Here is a 6,000-nt window from a genome sequence, read left to right as displayed (position 1 = left end):
AGAAGTTAGACAGATATCGATATTAGATGGACAAGCTTCTCAACTTATTTCTATTGACCTCCTAGCTCTGGTTAAATTTGAAAGGGCAGGCAAAGTGTGGCTGATGTGACATCATCTCCTCTTACTCTTTTCCACCTTTTCCTGGGGGTCTAGGTGCTTGTGCATGGCATATGGGCTTTGAACTCAAGGCCTGAGCACTTTCCCTGAGCACTTCTGCTCGAGGCTAGCGCCCTACCACTTTGAATCACGGGGCCACTTTTAGCATTTGGCTGGTTAATTTTTGAGCCAACTTCCAGCGTGGCTCTTCGGTGGTGGTTAGTTGGGAGATAGAGTCTCAGAGCGATTTTTCTTCCCTGCCTGGCTTTGAACTGCAATCTTTGCCACAAAAACCCTTTATTACATCCAATTAAATCAACAAGGAGATCTATGGGATCAAGAGAGCTTACATGCACCCTATCAAGAATTGATCAAAAATACATTCCAGAACTCATGACAAAACTCAATAGATGGGATGAGAGTTTGAGCACAGCTTGGCTGCCTGGAAAACCTGATAACCAAAATTTACAGGAGCACTCCTGGCCTACACATGCTTCAATAGCATAACAACATAGCTGACTTATTCAGGTCTAGCTGGGTAAGGTTCAAAGAGAGTGTCCCACAAGAGTCTTAGTTTTTGTAAATCTGAAGAAGTCTTTTACCAAGAATCAGCTGTGTGTGATGGAGTCAAACAGGAGTCCAGTGTACCATGGTGGAGTAGGGATGGTCCCAGGCAGGATCAGGGCTAGACTACATTCCTCAGATGAATTGTCATATCTCCTGCTTAGTTGCTTACAAGTTTATACACAGACTGGTTAAAGACACTTAAATGTATATGGACATATAGAATTACATGCTAGTTTTAATGTAAATCACAGCAAACTATTACATAATGACTTACTCAAAAGCTGTCTTTTAAGGCATACTCATATCATCTGCTACATATTCGAACTTTCTGAAGACAGAAACAAATATGTGGAACAAATATTTTAAGACAATTCTTACCTCCTTACTGGTGTTTTTCCTCACAGCTGGCTAGGAGCTGAGCTGGGTCTCGTTCCTTTTACTACTACCTTGATAAAAATGTTTTCTTTTAACAAATGGTACATTTGATAGGAAATATCAGTACTAAGAAATAGAAGAAGATAACTGAATATATTAACCCTTAAAAGAGTGAAGAGGAGAGAGCAGTAAGGCTGATGGAAGAGTGGGGGTTGTAGAAAAACCCATCATTTGTCCTTTGTCTCTTCCTAGGTGTCAGCTTCCAGGGCTTGTAGACAGAATTGGGGGAGGGGGTGACTGAACAGGTTTTTAAGGAGAATATGTAGAACTTTTAACCTGAAGACATTTAAAGGAATATGTGGCATCATCATGAACATATTGATATGTGTGTTTGAGTAATTGAATAGAGAGAGTTATTGGAAGAAGTGAGAGGGTGGGATTTCTCTTCTGAAGTCTCCTTGAGGAGAAACGAAGAATCTAGATTTTGAACTGAGTTGTCTCAGGAAAGAGAAAAGGATTGGATTATTGTTTAAGTCCCCAAAAGTAAAAGGACTGGTTTGTTCCGATTATGGGATTTCAGGGTGGTAAAGGGAGAGAGGAGTAAAATAGAGAGGCTGTCCTCAGTGTGTTTGCCAGCTTGCCACTGTCAGTGACAATTAGCAAAAGGTCCAGAGTAGAGGACCCATTTAATTAGGGTCTGTAAGGGAAAAAGGCATATTAGCTATAGAAAAGGGTTGAGAAATGTATACGTATGGAGTAGTTTGTTTACAGTGATATTTAACAGGGTTGTTAGCTTGTTTTTTTACCTTTGGAGGCCTAAGCCCATCCCTACCTTGTGTCAGCTACACAGGCAGGCAGACAGGCGGGCACAGGGACAGGGATTAACAGAAGGAGTTTGCTTGAAACAGATAGTTTTAGCCTAGAAAATCTGGACCAACTGCAAATAGCAAGATTGTAGTTAGAAGAGCAAGGAAGGAGATAAAGATCTTTGTTGCTCGAGGTCATCAAAGAAAAGAGATAGAAAGGGAGGGTGTGAGAGAAGTGGGTGAGAGACAGACTGAGATGCGATAAGATAAGGAGTTACATTTTTAGAGGAGATGATTGGGAGGCTCATGGCAGAGAAGTGCTGGATTAGTAAGGCAGGAGAGCAGGGAGGGGGACCTCTGGAGTAGAGGTCAGAGAAGGACTTGGTGGACAGAACAGAACAAGCAGAGGGCAAGTTTTCTGGAGCAGAGGTAGAGGAGGGCTTATGTTTAGGGTACCTTGGATTCCTCATCATTTCGTTGGAGAATTGTTTAAATCATTAAAATTAAAACCTAAAGTTACAAATTTAGGCCAGTGTTGGCCATGGTAAGAAGACCAGATTTTGGTAGAAAAACAAGTCATTTTTTTAAACAAAATAATTTTTATTGTGAAATTAACGTACAGAGGGGTTAAAATTAAATGAGAAAGGTAATGAGTATATTTCTTACCTAGCATTGTTGCCTCTTCCTTTTGTTCCCCCTACAATCCCTGACCTCCCAAATCCATGTTTCTCCCCCCTCCTCAAAGTTGTAAAGTTCATTTTTTGACATAGCATTTTGTACCTGTCATTGTGCAATGGGTACACATGTATTCTTATTTAAATTTTTTTCCCTTCCCTCCCCAAATTATACCAACATCAAATGCAGTGAAAACAGTGGTTATACCATGGGGGAGGGATATATGAAGCATTTTTTTTACTGTAAATTAGTCAGCCCAGAGTCTTAAGATTAAACTGCAGGCATGCTAATGAGGTGTCTCTGGGAGACAATTTGGAAAATTTGGTAGGATTTTGGAGCCTGTCCCACTTCTCCAGGCATCCTTGGTGTTTTGAGAAGGCAGACGGACAGAACCCAATAATTAATACAGTGCATGCCCAAAGGTCCTAATTAATGGTGGTCAGTCAGGGGGTCAGGAAAGTGGAGACTCCTGGAGTTACTGAGATCCCCAAAGACAGGAAGCAAGGGAGGGACTCCTGGAGTCCTGGAGTCCTTGTCGGGGCCCCTCTTCTCAGACTAGTCTGGTTACCTTGTCCTGAAGGCTTTCAGGTGGTGGGTGAAGTCGGTCAAGTGGCAAAAAGCCTCCTGCCTAGAGATCAGAGTCCAGTGACAGGGTAATGGAGAGAGAATAGGGGGTTTATGCAAGGGTCAATAATACTGCAAGCCACAGCAGAATGGCCCTCCCCTGCTTGCACCACTTCCAAAGGCCAAGGCCAAGAGGTCTTTCATGAGGCTGTTTAGCAAAAAGTAAGCTCATAGGGCTGTGAACTCCCAATTCAGAAAGGCCTTGGAAGGAGGAGGAAAATAGCAGAGAATCTCCATTAGAGGTGGCAAAGAGGTGGGTTGCCCCTCTGTAGAGGGCATCCAGTTTATTCCTCGCACTTTTCCATTCCTGGATGTAGGAACCATATGTTAGGAAAATGGAGTAGAATGGAAAGGGAATAGGCCAGACTCGATCATCAACAGGCGAGAACGGTTCATTGACAGACAGCGAGGGGCACAGCCCTTCCTGCAGGATTGAGGTTGTGTGAGGAGCTGGGACAGGATCTGGTTTTTTATAGGAGGTCTGAACAAGAAGGTAGAGTTTAATGAAAAGCTCTTAGGTCAAGGAAGGTGGGGGACTTTCACATGGGCCCTCAATTGGATATTTACAGCTGGGCTTAGGTGGATTGTCCTGCCTGTACTTCAATGGAGTTCACACATACCTGGGATTTTGCCTGGAGTCTGTATGGGCCTGGGACAATAGGATGGGGGTCAATCTTTCAGTCTTAATTGGAAAAAGATAGTCTTCCCAGCTTTTCTGCATATAAACACTCCATCATCATTTTCTTATTAGAGGATTATTCCAGATTAGCTATATGTTGATTTATAATGACTGAGCCTGACATAAAGGTGAGGGAAACTGCCTACACTTCAGTGAGGTTCTGAATTGTGTTTCACAAAGTGTTATGAAAGCTCTCCATGAGAAATCTAGCAGCATTTCTAAAAAGTCCTTGTGTGCTTATACTTTCTGATAATATCTCAATTCAAGTATTTCTCCTCAGAGTTCCATACCTTTCAATAATGCTGTATTAGATCCCTGTTGTATTTTGCAGACAAATCTTGGTGATGAAATTTGTGCTTTTCAATATTGCTCTCCCAATTCCATCCACAAAATGCAGACAAAAATTATCTGAAAAAATTTTTATCTGTTGAGAGTGCATATAATTTTTAAAAGTATTATTTTATTTTGTTAAATTTTTAATTGTGAAAATACCATACAGAGGGGTTACAATTACATGGGCAAGGTACTGAGTATATTTCTTATCAAGTATTGTTGTCTCCTCCTTTGTTTCCCCTTCCCATCCCTATCCATCTCTCCCCCACGCCCTCTCCTACCCCCACCAAATTTGTAAAGTTCATTTTTCATCATAATGACTTGTACATTTCATTACTGCAATGGGTTCACCTCTATCCCTATTTAAACTATTTGTTTTTCCCTTCACCTCCACAAATTATACCAACATCAAATACAGTGAAAACGGGTTATACCATGGGGAGGGACATACAAAGCAACAAATGAATCATCTTATAAATATGTTAGAAACGATTGCAAGAAAGAAAAACCATTTGAATCTTTATCTTGTGGTTCATTTTGCCTAACATCAACTTATCTGACCGTTTCTGCTTATCTCAAACACATACAAGTTATTGCAAATAAGGGAAACCATGGGACCTATGTTTCTTTGGACCTGGCTTACTTCCCTTAATATAATTTTTTCCAAGTTTTTCCATTTCCATGTAGACAGAAGGGAACCCTCCTGAATTGTTGGTGGGAGTGCATATACTTTTATTTTCCATTACAAACATAGAATGTAGTAAAATTTTTCATAGCAATTACACTGCACTAGGTGCTGGGCATATTCTAATGTAAATAATATACTGTGTTTATGCAGAGATTTTGAGCATCCAAAATTTTAATATGCCTGTGGTCCTAATACCAATACCTTATTGATATTGAGTGACAAATACAACTTCTTATAAGTACAGAAGTTTTCCTTGTATCTTTTTAATATATATATGTCTTTACTGTGAAGATACTATACAGAGGGGTTACAGTTAAGTAAGTTAATGAGTACATTTCTTATTGAGCACTGTTACCCCCCTCCTTTGTTTTTCCCTTATCAACCCTTCCACTCACACCTCCCCACCTCTTCCCTCCACCCCTCCTCTGATAGAGTGTTTTGTACATCTCATTGTTACTCATTGTAACAATGAAGAAATGCTGGTTTCTTTCATGCTGATTCTACTTGTGTAGACACACCTAAAGTCACCCACCAAGCCCAAACGCACATAAATGAAATGCATATCATCTTTTGTCAGTTGGTATAATTGTGTTCTACACATTTATTGACAGGTTGCAAATTATTTCAAACTTTAATGCATTAAAATGTTTTCTGCCGTGGAACGGCTCTGTCGGGACGACGGAGGACACCTAATGGAGGTAACTGGAATAGGTGGGGAGATGGCAAACAGACAACTCACACACAAGAGGAGTGAATGCTGAGTGTGATTTATTGCAGAGGACAACAAGCTTTTATAGAAAAACTCTCCATGAGAAAGGGCAAAAGGTTACACAATCTTGCTGCAAGGCTTTGTTCTGGGGTGGTCACCAGCTGGTTGCCTGATCTTGTTTTTTGGATGATGAGCTATGAAGATAGGCACTTGTTTTCAGCTTTACCTCTATTTTTAAGAAATACAATTGGTTTCGATGTTTATCACCTATTAACCATTAACCAGAGCATATGGGCAAGGTGCTGAACAGAAAGGCATGAACTCTAGTACTTCATAGTTACTTTTGCTTAGTTTTGTACTTGATGCATTTCAAATCTTTTCTAAGCAATTGTGCTTCTTTGCCATTCTTTAGAGGGTCCCCAATTTGTGGCCAAAAATCATGATAGTC

The sequence above is a fragment of the Dipodomys spectabilis genome, unplaced genomic scaffold (assembly GCF_019054845.1).
Source record: "Dipodomys spectabilis isolate Male_0828 unplaced genomic scaffold, ASM1905484v1 ptg000248l, whole genome shotgun sequence".
In the NCBI taxonomy this organism is placed as follows: Eukaryota; Metazoa; Chordata; class Mammalia; order Rodentia; family Heteromyidae; genus Dipodomys; species Dipodomys spectabilis.
Note: the sequence above shows the minus strand (reverse complement) of the source record.